The following is a 22,261-nucleotide window of genomic DNA, read 5'->3' as shown; positions in this document are numbered from 1 at the left end:
GATAGATAGATAGATAGATAGATAGATAGATAGATAGATCTTAATATATAATAATATACATTTGTATATATAATAGAACACATAAAATCAGGCAGGGGGTAGTAAGGGACATAAAATCAGGCAGGGGGTAGTAAGGGGTTCAGATAGGAGAGAGGGTCTAAATCTGTTCAAAATATATGAAATTGGCAAAAGAAATCAATTAGAAAAAACTTTAACTGGTTTGATATTAGAAAATCTAGTGTCTAACCCCATATTAAAATTCTAAGGAACATTTAACTCTCCCTGTAAACAGGAATTGAAATCTATTTCAACAGCATTAAGAGTTTATTTCTGATCAAAATAATTTTTAAAGCAGAAAAAGAGGAATTTTTCTTTAAGTTAACAAAATACATTTATTGTAACCCTAAACCTAAACAGGCGTATTACTTCACAGTAAACAGTGGATTTCCACTAAGAAACCAAAACCAGGAAGGATACCTGCTATTCTCTCTTTAGTATTCAAAACAGAATTAAGCTGATTGCTCAATGTAGTAAAACAAGAGAAAAATTAAAACAATTTGGAAAGGCTGGTTTGCAACCAACTCAAAAATAGAATGGTTACCCAGTATGGAAAAACCCTAGCTATTTTTCCCAGAACAGACAAAAAGAATTTTTTTTTGTTTAAAAAGAAAGTAAAATCCTCTTTATTTGTATAAAGCGTGTTACTTTTTTCATCACCATGACAAAGTGCATGAGAAAATCAAAAGAGGAAAGATGTATTTTGGCTCACAGTTTCAGAGGTTTCAGCCCAGGATGTCTTGGCCCAATAGCTTTGAGTCCAAGATGAGGCTGAATATTATGATGGGAAGTGTGTTACTGAGCAAGGGTGCTTATCTCACTATGTTTAAGAGAGTGAGGGGGAGGGAGGCAGGGAGGGAAGGAGAAAGACAGGGAAAGAGAGGGAGGGAGGGAGGGAGTTTTTTGACCAGAGGCAGGATACACCCTTCAAGGGCACACCCCCAGTGACCTACTTCCCCCAGCTGTGTTCCACCTTCCACAGTTGCCATCACTTCCCAATGGTTCATCCAGTTGTGAGTCTTAGAGATCCATCCATTAAAGAAGTAGAGTCCTGGAGCTGGAGAGATGGCTCAGTGGTAAAGAGCACTAACAGCTCTTGCACAAGACTTGAGTTTAATTACCAGCACCCACATGGTGGCTCATACCCATATTTAGCTCCAGTTCTAGGGGACCCCAAACTCTATCAGGCTTTGCAGGCTCCTGCACACATCTTGCACAAAAATGAATGCAAGTACATACCTATACACATAAAAATAATAAACATTTTTTAAGTAAAGTCATCACAATCCAGTCACTTCTGAATACTACTCTATTGGGGACACATGAGTATTTGGAGAACATTCCAGATTCACATCATGTTAGAAGCACCATTTCAAATAATCTAAAGATACTTTATTTGGAATATTCAAACCAATGATAAAATTATAAAGTAATCCAGTAAATAATCAAGATATGAAATTATTTTTAAATTTACACTCATTAGAAAACATACCATCAAGAAAAATAAAAATAATTAAAAATAAACGACAAAGGTACTAAGCTTCTTATTTTATTATTTTTATTTTATGTGTATGAGTGTATTGCTTACATGTATGTAAGTGCACCCCTGTAGTGCAATGCTCAAAGAATTCAGAAGAGGGGCTTGGATTCCCATAAGTGGAGTTATGGACAGTTGCTTGCTGCCATGTGGGTGCTAGGATTTGAACCTGGGTCTTCTTCAAGAGCAGTCAGCACTCTTAACCACAGCCATCTCTCCAACCCCCTAAGTTTCTTTTAAGAACAGGGTTTCACTTTGCAACCTTGACTGGGCTTGAACTCACTATGTAGACGAGGCTGGCCTTGAACTCACAGAGATCTGCCTGCCCCTACCTCCAGAATGCTGCAACCAAAGGCACGTGCCAACAGGCCTGGCTGGTACTAAGCTTTTATAAGGACTATTTCAAAACAAAAACAGACTTAAATAAATGGAAATGCAGATGGTCTTCTAGTTAACAGAAATGCAAGTGATTCTCCAAAACTATAAACAAATGAGATTTTTTTTCTGGGCCTCGACAGAAATCTGTATAGAAAAATACATTAAATTACCTAACAAGATGTTTTCTTTATTTTAAAAAATACTTTATTTCATTTCTGTGATGACTCAAAATAATTTCCTAATTACCAATTATAATAAAGCTATATTATTAGTACATAACCTATACAATTCCTTCACTTATGACAAGCTACTTATAAAGAGGAGAAAATCAATTAGATGTTCTCACATCAAAGCATGCCATGTGACTAAGCACACACACCAATAAAACAGAATAGAAATTATAAAAATAAGCCCATAGATGGATGAAAATGTAGAATACAATTGAAGTAGCACTGCATATCTATGAATCAAGATGGCTGTGAGCAAACAGAATTGTGACAACTGTATCATTTAGAAAAAGGTATAATTTGAGCCCACACTTCACACCACAGATCATAAGACCCAACATTATCAGAAATCCAAAAAGAAGGAAGAAAGCATAGAAGTACAAAAAACAGAAAAATGAAATTACTGGCATTTATAGACTAAAATGTGAGTGAATCCTGTTGTAACATGGATGTGAGAAAGACCTAAATAAATCTCAAAATCCAAAAACAATTTCATCTTTTCTCTGTTAAAAAAAATCATAAACTATAAGAGAAAACACAATGTATATCTAAGATAAATTTCCCAAATATACAAAGAACACTTGGGGTGAATGAGCATTTACTGTTTTGTGAATGCTCCCTGAGAACCTACTTAGAATAAAGTTTTACACTTGAACTTGGGGCTTGGACTGTGGGGCGAGGCAAGCCTATGTAGTCAAAGTTCAAGCCTCCATATCTTTTCCACCTCCAGTAGCAGCCACTTTGGCAATCAAGGGCAACTGCTATACTAGTTTCTCGCACGTGTTTTTCATTTCACTATATGCCTTCTTGAAGATCTCAGACTGCAAAATAACCCACAAAAGGACTATAAAAATCCTTTGATATCCTAAGAAAATATCCCTATTCATCATAATATTTATTTGAAATCTTTTAAACTGTAGTTAATTAAGATTTTTATTAGAGTATAGGGTCCTTATTTTAAAGGTAAATTTCAGGACTATCTTTTGTTTTTAGCCATTAAAGCAGTCAATTCTGTCTTTATTTAACCCTGATTTAATTTTAAGTATCTAATATGACAGTAATTGCATTGTTCTCATTCAGTATTTTACTCAGCATTTTACTTCCCTCCTAGCTCTAACTACAACCACCCATAAGGCTAAGTTTGCTGTCTTCCACTATTTCTTACTCAAACATACAGAGTTCAAGTTTAATATTTTGCCTAATAATTTTTGTTTAAACAAGACTATTTATTTGCATTGGTAGCAAAGCTCTGGTGGGTTTTTTTTCCTCTTAATGTGTTTTTCTTATTGTCATAAAGGAAAGAGCAAGGGCAGTGTATGTTTCCCATCTGACAAGAGAACTATGCCCACTTTTGTATTATTTACTCAATAATGATCAAGGCCCAGGGCATTTCCTGGGGATTAATGGCTGACTGGCAGATTGACTGAAGGCCATTAACCTCAGGCAGCCATTAATTTTCTTAGAAAACCTGGTTGAAGTCATTATTTCTATTATAAGATCAATAGCACACTTCCCTCATCACCACTACCAAAAGAAAAAGAAAAGAAAAAAACATTGAAAATAACTATTTTCAGGAATTTTTCTTAAGTATATTCAGTCTATAGATTTTATTTTCAGAAAAATGTCAACAAAATCCCCAAGAACTTAGTAACATGTTTTGTTCTTCACATAGACACCAATGTCTTGAACAGTGTACTTATTTCCTGTCTGTGCTTAGAAGTCTAGAGAAGAATAAAGTCAGTTTCTCTGTGCCTCTTCTTCCTCCCCTTTCTCCTCCTCTTCTCCCTCCGCCTCATCCTCTGCCCCTCCTTTTCTTCCTTTTTTTATTTTCTTTCCCTTTCTTCTCCTGACCCCCCTCCTCCTTCTCTTCTTCCCCTTTCTCTCCCTCCCTCTCTCCTAAGTTCTTCAACACTGCTGCCACTGTAGGTGTAAATCTGCAAAAGCAGCATGTGGTAGGTCACACCATATGCACAATCAGGTGGAGCTCTGAATCTACAGTGTTTTTGTTAGAGGCATTTGCTTGCAAAGAAATAACTGTTGGAAAGAGCTATTCTTTCTAAGCAATTTGAATAGATCTTTTTTTAAAAAAAAAATTAGAATTCACAAAATTAAACAGGGATTTGTCTGTAGCTGCTTTGATTAGCCTAAAGGAGGAACCTGAGTCAGTTTCTCAGGAAGGAAAAAGTTTCAAGAAAGAGGTAACAGTCAAAGCTAGGGGGAAAAGTAAGAGATCATATAAAATATATCTTAAAGACCCTCATGAAATATGTTCAAGTTTGTGAATGTGTGTATGGTTAATAGCAGGATAGCTCCTTTTATAGGTTCTCCAATTAGAACATAGTTACCAGTCTAATTTTCCTCCTCTTTAAGATGGAGGTGATGTGCATTGAAATGTAACCTGCTTGTCCTAGCTAAATTTAACTGTCATCTAGACACAGCCTAAAGTCATCTGAGAAAAGAGTCTGGGTAATTGAGGAATTACCCAGATCAGATGGGCCTGTGGGCAGGGTGTGATCATTGTTACTTGATGGAGGAAGGTCTAACCCACTGTGGGTGGCACTATTCCTTGGGTAAGTGGTCCTGGGCCATATAATAAAGCTAGCTAAGCATGACCCTCTGAGCTACCAGCAAGCAGCATCTTCCGTGATTCTGCTTCAAGTCCCTGCTTTAGTTCCTGCCATGATGGATTGCCACCTGTAAACTGAAATAAACCATTTCCTCTCGTAATTTGCTTTTGGTCATGATGTTTTTCACAGTAACAGAATGAAACTAGAATACTGATATTCAAGAGCAAGGTTTGTGATGTAGTAAGAGTGACTGATCATTACAATGCTCCAGAAATGGCCCAAAGAGGGTGATAAAGGATGGCATTTTCTCCTAATCCTCTTTTCATTTAACAAATTTCTATCTCAGTCATGCCCAGCCCTTGAGTGATATTGATATATTCGCATTCATCAACCTAACTGTATTGTTTCTTATAGATCTATGTCTTGAAAGCCATTCACAGAGCCTTATACACTGATAGGCTCTTTTCTTCCTTTCCTTCATCTCTACTTCTTCTACACAGGCTAAAACACCATCTCATCCCTATATTCAATGCATAGATAAGGTGACACAGTATATGATGAAAAGCTAAAGAAAAATTTGGAGAAGTAAAGTGTATTAGTTACTTTTCTGTTGCTGTGATAAAATACCATAACCAAGGCAACTTATAAAAGAAAGAGTTTATTGGGCTATGGTTCCAGAGGGCTAAAATTCTGTCATGACCTGGGAGGCACAACAGGAGGCAGCCAGAGCAGAGAGCTCACATCTTCAACTACATACAGAGAGAGAGAGAGAGAGAGAGAGAGAGAGAGAGAGAGAGAGAGAGACTGGAAGTAGAATGAAGCCATATGTCCTCCTCCAGTGATGTGCTTCCCCCAACAAGGCCACACCTCCTAAACTTCCACAAGCAGTGGTACCAACTGGGACCACATATTCAAATTCTTGTATCCTATTGGGGACATTATTCATTCAAATCATTACAGAAGGGCAAAAGTTATTGGGTGGTGCCAAATAGCACCTGAGGTTAATAGACACCTCTTCTTATCATAAATAAGACCAAACCAAAGTAAGGGAGCTTGCTGATGACAAATACAGAAATAAATTTAAAGTAGTTACTATTCATAGGCACCTACAATATACAAAAGAAAGTGAAACAAGAATACAAATATTGCAGTATTGATTAGAAGGTGATAAGAAAAGATCACTGATTGGCTACATTAATCTGGCTGTGTGTTGTTTTAATTTGTGAGTTCATTACAATAAAGTACATTTTTGGAAAAGAAAGTTGATGAAAGCTATTAAGTAGATATGTTATTTTCAAGATCATAATCATCATGCATCACTTTAAAATAAATAAGGCACATTAATATTTTTCTGTGGTAAGAATCTTTCATATGAGACCTACCCTCTTAGCATTTTTACTACATTTTGTGTGCTTGTGTATGCATACATGTATATGCCACAACATATATGTGGAGGTCAGAGGACAACTTGCTGGAATTGGTTCTCTCCTTCTATCATGTGGATCCCAGGGACCAAACTCAGGTCATCAAGCTTGGTAGCAAGTGCTTTACCTGCTGAGCTATCTGGGCAGGTTCCTTTTAATATGTTTTACTGTGAAATACATCATTGTTGGCTATAGGCCCAGTGTCACACTATAGACCTCTCAATCTTATTTATCTTAGTTAACTGAAACTTTATGCCCATTGATTTTTTCGGTCTCCATTTCCGACTCCTCCCACTCTTCATAACAGCCGTTCTGCTTTCTCTCTCTCTCTCTCTCTCTCTCTCTCTCTCTCTCTCTCTCTCTCGATGCCTCATGTTAATGGAGTTGTGTAGCATTTGTCTTCTTTGACTGGCATATTTCACTTAACATTGTGTCCTCAAGGTTTATCCATGTTGTCACATTTTGCAGACTTTCTTCTTTTTAAAGCTGTATGGTACTTTGTTGTATGTATCGACCACATTTTTCTATTCCATTCATTGTGTGTGGATATCTAGGTAGTTCCCACATCTTGGCTTTTGTAAATAGTGCTGCAGTAAATATACAAGAACTAACACCCCTTCAAGGTCCTGATTTCTTTTGAATAAATACCCAAAGACTGCTAGTTCATGTAGTAGTGCTATTTTTAACTTTTTGAGGAACCTCCATATCTTTTCCCATAGCTGCCGCACCCTTCGCACTCCCACAAGCAGTGTGCAAAGGCTCCAGACTTTTCACATCTTGACCAATGCTTGTCTTTTGTTTTGTGTATGAGCATCATATTGACGGGTATAAAGTAGTATCTCACTGTTGTTTTGATTTGTATTTCCTTGATAATCAGTGCTATAGACCATTTTTTCAATATCTGTTGGGGATTGATTTTTATCTTTTTTAAATATCTATTCAAGTATCTCCCATTCCTAATTGAATTACTAGGTTTATTCACTCTTGAATTCTTTGAGTTCCTCATATGTTGTACAGAGCAACAGAATTAGAATGTGGTTTTTGCAAATAGTGCTCGCATTGTATAGGTTGTCTTTTTACTCTTTTGTTTCTTGTGTTGTGAAGAAAGTTTTTAGTTTGGGGTAACTCTGCTTGTTTACTTTTTGTTTTGTCTGTTTCTGGTATCATAAAATAATTGCAAAGAACAGTGTCAGGGAGCATTTACCTGAAATTTTATTACTGGTCCAATTTCATTCTTTTGGGTATGAATATCTATTTTTCCCAGAACCATTCACTGAAAATGGTGTCTTCTTTGTTGTGTAGTCTCAGTACCTTGTGAACACTCAAGTCACTATATACGCGAGTTTACCACTGGCTCTCCATCTGATTCCACTGTATTGTGTATCCATCTTTATGCCAGTGGCATACTTTTTTTTAATTACTTAGCCTTGTGTATAGTTTGAAGAAGAATGATGACCTGTCTTTGCTCTTCTTTATTGAGTGATCTGGTTAATTGTGGCTTATATTGTTGATTCTATTTAGTCATCATTTTTATTGTATTATTATCATTGTATTACAACAAAAACAAAACAAATAAAAGCTGGTTACAGATGATCCAGAAATAGTCAAGAGCTGAAGATGCTGATTAATTCTGAATACTTGAGATTTTAAAAATAGTAAGAGATTTTCAGAGATGAACTCAATCAAGAGTGTTAGAATCCCTTGAGGATATACTATTACCAAGAAACAAAAATTGACTTGTGACACAAATAAGCCTGGCTCAGAACTCTGACTCTTAACTTTAGTGATATAAAGACACCCATTGCACTTCTTTGAGCTTCTGGGATGTGGGAATAATCCTGTTTACTTTGTAGGACATTATGACACTTAGATGATCTAAGGTTTTTGGCAGATATAAGATGCTTGATTTAAAAATAAAAGCAGATATAATGGGTGGGTAGTTAAAAGTGAACAGAAGGAGATGGTAGAAGTTAATGACGAGCTTTGAACCTCATTTGGAGGCTAAACATCATCATGTTGCTAATACTAACATAAAATTAAAGAGTTTGAGAAGATTTCAGAGTTGAGAGGGTTTTATTTATTTTCACGGTTTTGTTTCTTTCCATAAGTCACATGCCATAATTTAAGCAAATTTATGAGAGAAGCTTTCTCCCTGATATCCATAAATAACTTTCAAACTACATTTCACCTTCTGATAAACTTCACTTCCTCACCATTGTTGCTGACATCGTTTATTTTTCCTTTTGTATTTCATAATATTACATTATAGGCAAAAAATAGATAGAAATAATTATTTGGCCTTAGGTAGGTCTTGAAGATTTCAAAGAAGGATATCTCATATGCTTAACAGTAGCCCAACCATAACTGGAACTACAGCACACACAAATTTCTTGAATATGGTTATCATCAATGCTTATGCTATAACCATATACTTCATAATATGAAGCCAAAACATCCAAGATGACTGGAATGTATGTAAGTGCACCACATTTATGCAGCATGTCAAATTCCCTTAAATTGGGGTTATGGATGATTGTTAGCCACCATGTGGATGGCTGCTAATTGAACTTGGATCCTCTGCCAGAACATCAAATGCTCTTAACTACTGAGCCATCTTTCTGCCTTTCCAGTCCAGTGACCGGATTTTTTAGAAATCCTCTAAAAGAGTATTATGCCTTACTAGGTCAAGCTAGTTCTTCAGTAGAGGATTTTTAATATCATAGTAAGATTATTATTATATGCTTTGGAGAGAAACTAAAGTTAAGATTCAATTAATACAATTTTAAAATGTAGATACAGGAGCTGAAGAGATGGATCAGCATTAAGAGCATTGGCTGATCTCACAGAGGACCCGAATTCAGTTCCCAGCATCCACATGGCATCAAACAACCATCCCTCACTCCAGTTGCAGGAGATCTGATGCCCTCTTCTAGCCTCCACAACTGTTGCATGACATGAATGAACTTAGACACACGCAGGCAAACATTCATATACATAAAATAAAAATCAAAGAAAAAATGTTAATATATGGATGCAAACATTTTAGGGGTGCAAAGTCAAAATGTAAATCTCATATCAAGTTGATTAACGTCTAACTTAAAACATACAATTCTCACTTGTATTTGTATGACCAATAAAATGTATGATTGTGAATTGTAATTTAAGTAGAGAAAAAAAAATGTGAGTACTGATCAACCATGTTATACTAAGTACCAAACTCTTCCTGAAAGGTTGAAATAAAAACTTGTACTACTACCTTCATTTCTTGAGAAAATACTAAATAACATTGTCTAATGATGCATGTCAAAATATAAGCAAACCAAAGGACTTCACTGTCATGAGTTTGCCAGCATTTTGAAGATGTTATTTGTGACAATAGAGAGCCGAAACAACTACAATAGTAATGTATTAGCACACTAGTATCCAATCCTTCTGCCAGATCAATTAAATTAAAAACTCAGAAAGGGACTTATGAGATGACTCAGAGGGTAATGCACTTGCCATTCAAGCATGAAGCCTAGGTTCTGGATCCCCAACACCCATGTAAGAAAAGCAGGTGTGGCAACCTGACATGAGATAGCAGTGCTCAGAAGGTGGGACAGGATCTCTGAAGCAAGCTGGCTAATCAGAGTCCCCATATCTTCCAGCTCTGGGTTCAGTGAGAAATCATGCCTCTGCACATAAGATGGGAACCTAGGTAAGTTCCCAACATCAGCCTTCGACCTCCATGTGCATGAGTACACAAAAAACTCAGAGACAAGAACTTCTTTTAAAGACCCTGCATGTGATTTTGACCATATGCTACAAAAATTAGATCTACAACATTGCATATGAAAGCAAATACGCTGAAAAATATGCATCTTGTCAAGATGAAGTGGTCAGAAACAGCCATACTCTGTTCATCGAAATGATGACAACAAAGACATGAAACAATACTTCCCAGATATTGATCTTCATACTACAAAAGATAGTGACCTCTGGAAAATGGAACAATAAACTAAAGCCCTGTGATCTCTTCAATATTATCCAGAAACAGTTTCCCACCGTGGCACATAGAGGAAGAAGACAGGAAGAGTCCAGTAGTCATCCTGGGCGGAGGAAATGAAGAGTGAACTGAGGTGGGATTCTGAGGAAGCCAGGCAAGTGTCTTGCATACAGGGCAGAGAATCAGAGGAGAGAACTTTAGAGATGTGTGTTGTCCATGCCTACTAGTAGCTGTGATAAAATACCTAACAGAAACAGCTTAGGGAAGCAGGGTTGTTCTGGCTCATCGTTTCATCGGAAGTGACCCCCAATAACAAAAAAGGCATAGCAGAGTTCATGGCAATGCAAGAGAACACTTCGCACCTTCTTGCCCAGACAGGGAAGAAGAGGACAGAGCCAGATCCGGAAGTGGGTATCAGCCTCAAGACCTGCTTCGAGTGACCTGCTTGGACCATTCAGGCTCCACCTCCTAAAGGTTCCACAGCTTCCCCAAACAATTCCACCAAGGGGAGACCAAGTCTTCAAACACACGACCATGTGGGGGATATTTCAGAATCAAACCTTCATATATATGAGGACCACCCAAAAAAATTAAAGAGAGGAATATATTGACTTAACTGAGCTTAGAGAGCAACCCACCCAACAACCAGAATGTACATTCTTTCCAATAAACATGGAACATTTGCCAATATATACTGTACTCTGGGATAGTAAAATGTTTCCATAAACTACCACACAAAGCCTGTTGTGTGAATATAATAAAATTAGATTAGAAATCAACAACAGAAGGATATCTAGGAAATCTTCAAATATATTGAAACAAAAATATACTTTTAAATAATCCATGGATAAAACAAAAAAATGGAAAAGGAAACTGGCAATTATGGTAGGTTGGTTACAGAAAGCACACTTTAAGTTCCATGAGATATAGCTAAAAAAATATGTGAAAGTAAATTCATAACATTTAATTAGATCCCTGTACATAGAATGTTCTCAATTACCTTAACTTCTACCTTAAGAAATTAGAAAGAAAAGAGCCAATTAAACCAGAGTAGAAGAAAATAAGTAATAATAATGGAAGAGGTGAATACAATCAAAATGTGCTGTTTACATACATGGAAAAGGCGTAATGAAACCCTTTACTTTGTACAATTGATATATGCAATTAAAAAAAAATTTTTGGTCTTTTTGAGACAGGGTCTCCCTGTAGCCCCAGCTGTCCTAGAAGTCACTATGTAGACCAGGCTGGCCTTGAACTCACAGAGATCTGCCTGCCTCTGCCTCCCGAGTGCTGGGATTAAAGGTGTGCACCACCACTCCCAGCAATGCAATTAAAATTTTTTTAAGAAAAGCAGAGGACTAATAAGTTATCTGGGTTGGTAAAAGCACCTGGTGCTATGAACCTGGTTACCCGAGTTTGATTCCCAGAACCCACAAAAAGCCAAATGCCATGGTTCACTTCTGTAATTCCAGTACTCCTATGGCAAGATTGAAGGCAGAGACAAGAAAACGGCTGTAAAGCTCACAGGCCAGCTTGCCTGGAGTATATCACACAACTCTACAACACTGTAACAAAAGAGACCCTGCCTCAACAAAGTGAAAGTCCAGAACCAATACCAAAAGTTAGCCTTTGCCCTCCAAAAGAACACAGTGCATGGCATGCACTCACACACACACACACACACACACACACACACACACACACACACACACAATGAAATAATAAAGAGAATCACAATGGAAAAATTCATAAAAGTCACTCTTTTAAGAACATCAAAAAAAAAGGCAAAGCTCAGAGGAAAAAATAAAAAAGATGATCAGAATTATCAACATAAAGAAAAAGAGGTGGTATTATTCTACATATTATAGATACTAAAGGAAAATAAAGAACATTATGCCAATAAGTTTAGCAATTTAGATTAAACCATTTAATTTCTTGAAAAACACAAACTACCAAATTCATTCAAGGAAAAAAATTTCATAACTTCAATGGCCTTCAAACACATTGAATTTGCAACTAAATCCACACACACACGCCCAAAAAAGTGCCAGGTGACTTCACTGGAGAATTCTATGAAAATTTTAAGTAAAAATTATTTCAATTCTACATAAACACTTTTGAAAAACTGAGAAGGAACATTTAACTCTGTCCATGAGGTCAGGATTTCTCAGATAGAAAAAAAAAAAGGCACACACAAGAAAATTTAAAACTAGAAGTCTGAAGAGATGGCTCAGCAGATAAGAGCACTGACTGCTCTTGCAGAGGACCCAAGTTCGATTCCCAGCACCTACATAGTGGCTAACAACTGTCCATAGCTCCAGTTCAAAGGGATTCAATGCCCTCTTCTGACCTATATGGGCATTGCATGACATGGGTGCACTTAACACACATGCAGGCAATACATTCACACACATAAAATAAAATTAGTTAACTAAAGTTTTTAAGAAAGGAAATAAAAACTATCCCCATGCTTATTGAAACTTTTGAAAATAATTTTAGAAAATCATATTCATAAGTATATTAAAATGATAAAAATCTATGACTTGAACAAAAATGTTAAGAATTGTTTTTATATGAGGATTGAGTGTGTGAGAGGGATGAAATACATATCAGTAGCAAGAAAATTGGATTTAAAAATTTATTAAGTTGAAATGTGGGTATTTTTTAAAGCATATTGATCTTTAATCTTAGTCCTTACTACAGAACAAATCCAAAATTGATTAAAGATTCAAAGTAAAAAAGTTCTAACTATACCACCAAAACACAGCTATAAAAGACAGGGCAGGACAGAGCCGAAGCAGGAGAATAGCAAGTTCAAGGCTAATCTGCACTATATGGTGAGTTCCTGTCTCAGAGAGAGAGAGAAGGAAAGAGAGAGAAATACTGATAAGTTTGCTAACATAAAAACCAACATGCGAAAAAATATGAACAAAGGCAAATTGAGATAAAATATTTTAGCTCATGGGGCTGGAGAGATGGCTCAGAGGTTAAGAGCAACTGGCTGCTCCTGCAGAGGACAAGGGTTCAGTTCCCAGCACCCACATGGCAACTGACAACTGTCCCTAACTCCAGTTCCAAGGGATCCGACACCCTCTTCTGAACTCCATGAGCATTATACAACATGGGTGCACTTACATACATGCAGGTAATATACACTTGAACATATAAAATAATAAAAATATTTTTAAATATTTTAGCTCATATCACAGAGATAATTTCCTGATTTTTTTTAAGACACCTTCACTGAGAGATGAAAGAAGCAAGATAGGATCACTTTGGATTTGGAATTTTTCCATAGGAAAAATAGCTGCAGTGATAGACAAATATGGCTTAAGAAAGTAAATGAAATTTCAGGTGCCAAATCTTCCACCTTTTTTGAGGACCATCACAGAAGAAGAGAGGAATAGCATCTCTTTCTTCAAGGAACTAGTACCAATAGATGAACTGCACAGAGAAATATCTGAAGGAATGTAAACGGAGTGATGGCACCCACATGTGTAACAGGTGGTGCATGGGAGTGCTCAGATTAGGGGACCCGGCGCTTTCTTATGGGCGGTAGGCATGTCTGCTCCATCACCTGGAGTGTGGCATGGAGCATTATTTCCCTCTTCCAAAGCAGTTAGCTCTGGAAAGAGTTTGAAACAATGGAAGTTCATGTTTCTGCTTGCAAGAAATGGAGTAATCTGAGACACTTAGCGCTGTCTCCCAATCACACTCCCGTTCCTTTATGTCTATTTAAATACACATCCCGCAAAATCAATGTTTTAAGAACTACCTCTTTTCAGCTTTCTTCGCTCCCAACTTTTAGAGAAATCTTTTCTCTCTTTGCTCTTTCATTGCGATTTCAGACTCTGCAAAGATACATTCTATTATATTCCTACTGGTTCTAATGGTTCATCTGAGTCAGTATATTTAAGGAGGAGCTCAGGTCATTAACACAGAAACCATCTTCAGGAAGATTCTGTACCCACCATAGTACTCAGTATCTCACATAGGAGTGTGGAAAAGGCCAAAATTAAAAAGTATGTCTGTGGCAACAAAATAAAAATAATTGCCATAATTTCCATTTCATGCTATAGTGACCAAAGAAACAGATTTCCTACACCAAGAATCTGAAAGTTTGTATGATTTCATAGGTGCAGCATGCCAGGATTCCACAACCAAATTAAGGCTTAACTGGATGAAGTTTAATCCTGGAATATTAGTGACATGTGTTGATTTATCTTTTATTAACTATAAGGAATGGAAGAGACTCTCATGAGACAAAACTGACTCTGTTTGAAACGCTTCGTAGACAAATGGGGTCTTGAAATATGTGGAAGACAGCTGCCAAGGGAGAAGGCAAATTCTAGTTATGAATCAATCACGCAACAAGTCCGTGCCATTGGAAAGGAGCTAAGCATATGCTCAATGCAAGACACGGCAGTCTGGCTCCTGGTACAGAAGCAAAGAATGAAACCAGCCACTGTGCATTTGAAATATTTTAGCAGCCTGGGTGAACATTTTTATTCATATCTCTTAAGAATGAAATAAAAAGAATTGGTTTTAAAATGGAGGTTACTAAGGGAGTGAAGATATGGGAGAGGATCTAAATATGATCAAATACATTGTATGAAATTCACAAAATTTCATAAAAGTGGTGGTGGAAGACTTCTGTGGAACTCTATTTTATAAATTTGTGAGACATAGTATACCCTAGTAAAAAGCATAGTAGGCCTTGGAGCTAGATTAAAATCTGTACTGTACCACTTACTGTTGTGTGAGTCAGCTAGGTCAAGTGGGCTTCCTGAATTATCGGCGAATGCAGAAAGGAAAACCTGTTCTTAATGGAACCAGTGAGATGACTCCGTGGGTAAAGGCTCCTCCTGCTTTGAAGCCTCATGTCTTGAGTTTGATTACAGGACACACATAGTAGAAGAAGAGAGCTTACTCCTCCCAAGTTGTCCTCTGACCTTCACCCTCACTCTGCGGCATGTATGCTCACACATGTGCACACACATGCATACATACAAAATTGATAAATAAAAAGTTAATTTTTTATTTATTATTTTTATTTTATATGTATGCATGTATTGCCTGCATGTAGGTAAGTACACCCATGCACAGTAGATCATTTGAGGTCCAACAGCTCTGGCTTTTTAAAAAAATGTGTATGCACGTATTGCCTGCATGTAGGTAAGTACACCCATGTCCTGCAATGCCCAAGGAGGTCAGAAGAAGCTGTTGGATTCCCTGGGACTGGAGTTACGGACAGTTGTCAGCTGCCATGTGGGTGCTGGGATTCGAACCCGGGTCTTCTGCAAGAACAACCAGTGTTCTTAACGGCTGAGCCATCTCTCAGCCCTAATAAAGTTAAAATTTTTAATGAGATAATGTATGCCCAGCACCAAGGGCAAAACCATAATTAGTGCTATTATTAAACACTTGGCTCATAAGAATGATTCATGCCTGAGAACGTGAAGAGATGATGGAGGCATTACAGAGCTCTCTGGGAGACGTCTCAAATAGGAAATAACCCAAGAGTTTCAGGCAGCTTTTAACCGTGAATCCGGACATGCAGCAAGTCCCAGAAATGATGGGCACAGGGAAGGGACTGCTCTTCAGTGATTCCCTCGTTAATAACGGTTTAAATCAAAGCTTTCAACTTTCAGGAATATGAACATAAAAAAGAACTTTTTTTTGTAATCTTATCAACCTTTTTTAAATTGTCTATGCACAATTACTTTTGATGTGATCAAGACTTTGCCTGAATTTCAAGTTGGCTTTTCATTTTTTTGCTTGCTTTTTTAGCTATTTATTCCTCTTATCAGATATAAAACTGAATTTATAATATAGGAAGCTGCAGTTTCTTTGTCAAGCTGAAGTGAGGTAATTGGTACTTTTCCAAGATGGTCTAAAGGGGGTAAGTTGCACTCATGTGATCTAAATCCATTGGTTTAATGCACAGGGATTAACATCTGTTAAAAGACTTGTGCTTGGAATGCAGGTGTTTCAATATTTGCATTTAGTATGTGTTTTAGAAACAGCCTCTGAGAAAAACATTTATATAACAATCTGGTGGTTTTATTGTCTGAACCTGTCAGGACAGTCATTTTGTTACTCAAACTTTGTGACCCTCTTGCAAGCTGTAAACTATTTAATGAAGTGAATATATTGCGAAAGATGACAGACTTTCAAACTTTGGGAAAAGAGTATTATATGAGAAGAATCAGCATTTTTCCCTGGAGACTGTGCCTAATATGTGAACAGCAAAAACAATTACATTGGTGATTTCAGGAAGTCCAATAAATTCCACAGCACAGCCCCACTTCTGAAATATTACATCACTCAGCAAAAGCTTAGGTTCATATATTAACTGAAATGAACTAATCATGAATTAATTACCATCAGTTGCATTTTGCAAATGGTGTGCAGAGGTAGGGCTCTGTTTTTGGTGCGGTTAGCCTAAACCATTTAACTATCCCTGTTAGTTAAGTCTCACTGAGCCCATATGTGGATGGGGAGCTGGATACGTCTTATTTCAAGTCTTCACAATCACATTTCATTGTGGTGATTGACTTAACCACTCCATAATCTACATTGTTTAAATAAGTTGTGCTCTGGTCCATACATTTAGTGTATCTTCAGGGATCTGAAACTGAAATTAGAAAGAAAATAAAGGAATCGATTGGTTTCCCACACTACCAGATTATACAAGAAAATTAAAACCGAGTAAAAAATGAATTATAAGTGAAACCACACATAGCTATGATAGCATATGATGGCTCGCTTTGGCTTAATTACTTTTTAAGTGGTTAAAATGTATTTGGGGTATATGAGTGTCTGGTCAGAAACAGTATTTATGTATACTTAGCAATTAACATTTGATGTTAGTGTCTGCCATGTGGCTTGTTCTCAAAACAACCAAGCTACATTTTCACTTCTAGCTGGGCTCTAAATCATGACTATTTCAGGTCACTTTGGAAATTCACCCAGATTTTAGGCACCTTATGGTTTCACCGACTCACTCCCAGGAACAACTGGGTGAGACAGGGATGCATATTTGAGGTTGATTTTAGGATTTTGTCTGATAGCTTCTGGAATAGTCTGCACTGTACAACAAACATCCACTGCTCTATTCAATGAATACTAATACTTTCCATAATTGCTGTAGTCAGTCCCCAAAACTCTACCTTAATCTATCTCTCCTTCAGGTGGTTTCCAGAAGTTTAGATTATGCAGACCAGAAAAATTTTCAGAAAAACTTTGTGGCACTCTGTGTCAATGATAATTTTTCAATTTTACTAGTTACAGACCTTTATCATTTAATAAATGATAGTACATTATAATAACAAAATTAAAGTTATGGTGTAAGATGAATAACAATACTTCAAATGGAGGTAATTTAACTTCTGCAAAAGCAATTTCATTATCTTTATTGTTTAGATTTCAGTTTTCCATACTGTCATCTAGCAGGAGAATATTAAAAGTTATTGCCAACCATTTGGCTGGGAATCAAGAGACCAGTACTGGGGGATCAAATACCACCTTTGTGTTAACTACTGAACTCTCGATGAGCTTCTTCCTATATAGAGATTAAGATGACCTTGGCCTGGACTTTCTCATAAGCTTATTATGAAATTCATGTAGAATAATGCATGCAAACATGTTTTTAAACATCATCAAGATGAGGTGGTTTATTGCAAATGTCTAGGTTATCTCAGATAGGCTCCTACAGCTGGGCAGGGGTTCAGGTATCCATATGAAGAACTTTATGAGTGTTTATGCTGAATATTTGGCCTCTCCACTTTGTCTTTTTCTTTCTTTTCTATTTTTTTTAATGTGTATGAGTGTTTTGCCTGCATATATGTAAGGGCACCAATGTCCTGCAATGCCTACAGACACCAAAAGAGGGCATCAGATCCCCTGGAACTGGAGTTGCAGATGGTTGTTAGCCATTTTTGGGGTGCTGGGACTCAAACTCAAGTTTCCTGCAAGAACAACCAGTGCTCTTCACTGCTGAGCCATCTCTCCAGCCCCTCTTTTCTTTTTTTTTTTTAAAGACTTTCGATTTATTACCCAATACCTTCAGCGAAAAGAAACTGTCCCATTTTTGTTCTAACATGCCTCTGAATATTCATTTGTATTCTTGTTTTTGAATTATCTAACTATTCCTTTCCTTTTGAAATACAAATTCATGGAGGTGAATCGACAGGAAGGTTAATTTATAGGGATCAAAGTCATGGAATCCTGATCTCTGGAATTTATGGAAGTGATTGGTTGCAGAATTCATGAATGAAATTGGTTTCTAGAGGACATATAATTTACTAAAACCTTGGGGTACATCTTGGAAAACAAAACAAAACTGAAACTTCTGAGCTATCAGACAGCTGTTCATCAAGATAGCATTTATTATACATCCCAAGTACCCAAGCCATGAAGCCACCATCTGTGAGCTTTGGGACTTGCCACTTTCAGAAGCTACAAATACCAATACTGGCCTTGAGTAAGTGATTTTATTCCTCATTGGGCTGCTTTCGATCCTTCCCTGTAGTATCCATGTATTGGTACTGTTCTTTGTTCAATGTCTTTATGTTGGTAAAGTTGTAAAATCCAGAGAGATACACATGGAGCAGACATCATGATTATGGTTTTTAAGCTGAAACTGCTTCTGCCTAAAAGTTTTCTGTTCATTGGCAAACAATCCCAGAGCTAAGATATGGAGAAAAAAGAATCACAGTGAAACCATGTAGGTTCTCTCTAAAAGTCATAAGGTTTTGCATAATCATGGAGAGGAAGATGCCATCCAGACTGAGTCCTGATACCACAATAATTGACTCTACAGAAAAGTCTGTGAAGAACATCCACCTTGGTCACCTTCACACACCCAGGCTGATGGCTGTAATGTGTGTCCCTGCTAAACTGCACTTTTCACCTTCAAGACACTTTACAAGTATTCTCTAAAATTTGTTGACACAAAATATCACATGATTTAATTAAACTGAAATAATTCAGAGCAGGCAATGGTGCTTAGACAGTTGGACAATTGGGGAGATGCTTTCCAAATGTTATTCTTCCAATGGAAGTATGTAGAATCCATAAAATAACAATAATTGCTTCAACACCATAAATCAAGCTAAAATATTTGTTTCCAGAAATGTCCAATAAAATGAACACCTTCCAGAGCTAAGTCATTTCAACAAAATACAGCTGCCTAGAACAACACTGGAATTTTGGCACTTTTTTAAAGTTAAAAAATACATTTTGGGCAGCTGGAGAAATGGCTCAGCAGTTAAGAGCCTTGCTGTTCTTGCAGAGGATACTGGTTTAGTTCCCAGCACCCACAGAACAGCTAGCAATCATCCCTAACTCCAGTTCCAAGGGATCCAATGTCCTCTTCTGGCCTCCAAGGGCATTGCATACATACAGGCAAAACTCTCATACACATAAAATACAAATAAATAAATAAATAAATAAATAAATAAATAAATAAATAAATAAATAAATAAATGTACATTATGGGTTACTGAGATGACTCAAGGGGAAAAGGCAGTTGTAACCAAGGATGATGACCTGAGTTTCATCCCCAAGACCCACATGGTAGAAAGAACAACTCCCACAAGCTATCGTCTGACCTCTAACATGCATGCCATAAAGTGTGCATACCCTGTCTGTACCTCCCCTTATTGATCCATGGCAAATTTATATATATGATAAGGTCATTAGAGTCTAATTTGTGTCTCCAAATGTCCTTCAGTGTGAGTTCATCCACTGGAGCTTAGTTAACTACCAAGAATCCCATGCTTGAAAGAGACTGTCTCTGCCTCTTCCAGCAGCCATCTGTTGATATGATTTCCTTAGATGGTGTTGGAGCTCCTTACTTCCTCATGTCTATGCTGGGATTTTTTCCTGGTTTGAGCTTGTTATGGGACTTGTGCATGCTGTCACCATTGCTATGAGTTCATATGAGTGACTTACCAACTGTCTGGAAAACTGTTTCCTAGTGGTTATCCACCCTTTCTGACTCTTACAATCTTTTTATCCCCTCTTCTGCAACGATCCCTAAGCCTTTGATATAGGTGTCCTATAGGGGGTAAGCACTCTGCAGCCTCTTGTTCTCTGTACATTGGCTAGTTGTGAGTTTCTATGTTAATCACCATCTGTTGCCTAAGGAAACTTCTCTTATAAAGAGAAGTATTTGTATACATAGTATTTGCAGTACTATTGTACCTGTGGGTATATCTTGCCAGTTGTTATTGTAGCTTACAAGATTTACAACTGGATAAAGTTAATGATTATTTTTTGCTTTCCAGTAGCATGCATAGCACATTCCATCACTACGAATGGAAGTCAGTGGAGACGAGACTCTGAAGTCAGCACCAGCTTGATTTCCCCTTGTTTGTTCTGTAGCTCATGTATGTAGTATCTTCAGGAATAGGGTCTTACCATCTAGTTCTGATGGGTAACTAAGAGCAGGGGCAATGGCCAGTATTGTTTGAAGGACTATGGGATCCCTGATCAACAGCTCCTAGAAAGGGAGTTCACTCCGGCATTAAGGGTTGTTTTTGTTTTTTGTTTTTTTATTAGTCTATGATGTTTTGAAAGGGTAATGGCTGCCCCCCTGTTATAACTCCTTTTAATCTCTTTTTATGGTGTATATGTATATACTTTAAGAAGCTTCTTGGGGCTTGAGAGATGGCTCAGTGGCTAAGAGCACTGGCTGCTTTTGCAGAGGACCCAGGTTCAAGTCCCAGCACCCACATGGCAGCTAACAACTGTCTGTAACGCCAGTTCCAGAGGATTCAACGTCCTCTTCTGTCCTCTGTAGACATTGCATGACATGGAAATTACATACAAGCAGGCATAACACTCATACATAGAAAGTAAAAATAAGTGGTTTTTTTTTTAAAAAAAAAAAAAAGAAGCTTCTATAGTGGTAAGTTTCCATGGCTTTTTCTAAAGGCCTTCAGAGTTACTTATCCCTCCCCATATGCCCTCCTCTCCCTTGCCCTCCCATTCCCCATTTAACACTTCATACTGTAATGTTCCCTTTTCCTCCTTCATATCACTGTGTTCTACTAACCAGGATGCCTTCTTCGTACCTGTGGCTGTTTATTAGTTTCATGACCTCTCTGAATTTTCAAATTGAAACATGCATGTCTAATATTTCAAAGTTGTGTATTTAAGACTTCAACACTGTGTCATTGTTGTTGTTGTTTTTAATCCAAACAGCAAGTTGTTTCTGAAAAACCCTTGCTTGGTGATCAAACTGACGACAACATTAATGTAACTAGTTTTTCACTGTAAAATAGTTATATATTAACGAGATGTGATTTTTATTAAACCTAATCACAGGAGCAAGCTCACAAAAAATTTCATATGCATATGAAACATGTTTATGTTATGAACTGCAGTGTTGTTTATGAACTAGCACTTGACTAAAAACCTATAATATAAAAGAACTACAAGTTAGCAGCCAAAACCACCATTTCTTGAAAACCAATCCCAAATCTCAAACTAAAATAAAACTGGTCTGCATTTTGATATGCTAAGAGGATAGATGGTTTTATTTAGAAAACTTATATTTATAAATCATGTAATGGGTCTAAGAAGTTATACATATTCAGAAAAGGAGTACTTAATTCTTAACTAAAGAATGAGATGGCATTCTGTAGATTATCAAACACCTTCGTTTTATCTCCTTCTGTATGGCTAACTGCCTTTTAGCTGACCTGCCCAACTTAGTTTACTTACAGTCTAATTTCAGAGATCCACAAATTATTTTTCTGTATAGGACTCAACAGTAAATATCCATCTTTGAAAAGACATACTCTTTACTAAAATTACTCAAATCCGACATTTTAGACTGAAAGCAAGAATAGACGATATCCACAATATCCATAGACATTATCAAATCAAATGGGCAAGACTGTCCCAATAAACTTTATTATAGTTAGGCACAGTGACATACACCTGTAATCCCAGAACTTGGTAAATGGAAGCAGAAGGATCAAGAATTCCAGGCTAGCTTAGGCTACCTGAGAGTCTATCTAAAATAAATAAATAAATAAATAAATAAATAAATAAATAAATAAATAACAGCAAAC

The sequence above is a fragment of the Nannospalax galili genome, unplaced genomic scaffold, assembly GCF_000622305.1.
Source record: "Nannospalax galili isolate Female #2095 unplaced genomic scaffold, S.galili_v1.0 scaffold461, whole genome shotgun sequence".
In the NCBI taxonomy this organism is placed as follows: domain Eukaryota; kingdom Metazoa; phylum Chordata; class Mammalia; order Rodentia; family Spalacidae; genus Nannospalax; species Nannospalax galili.
Note: the sequence above shows the minus strand (reverse complement) of the source record.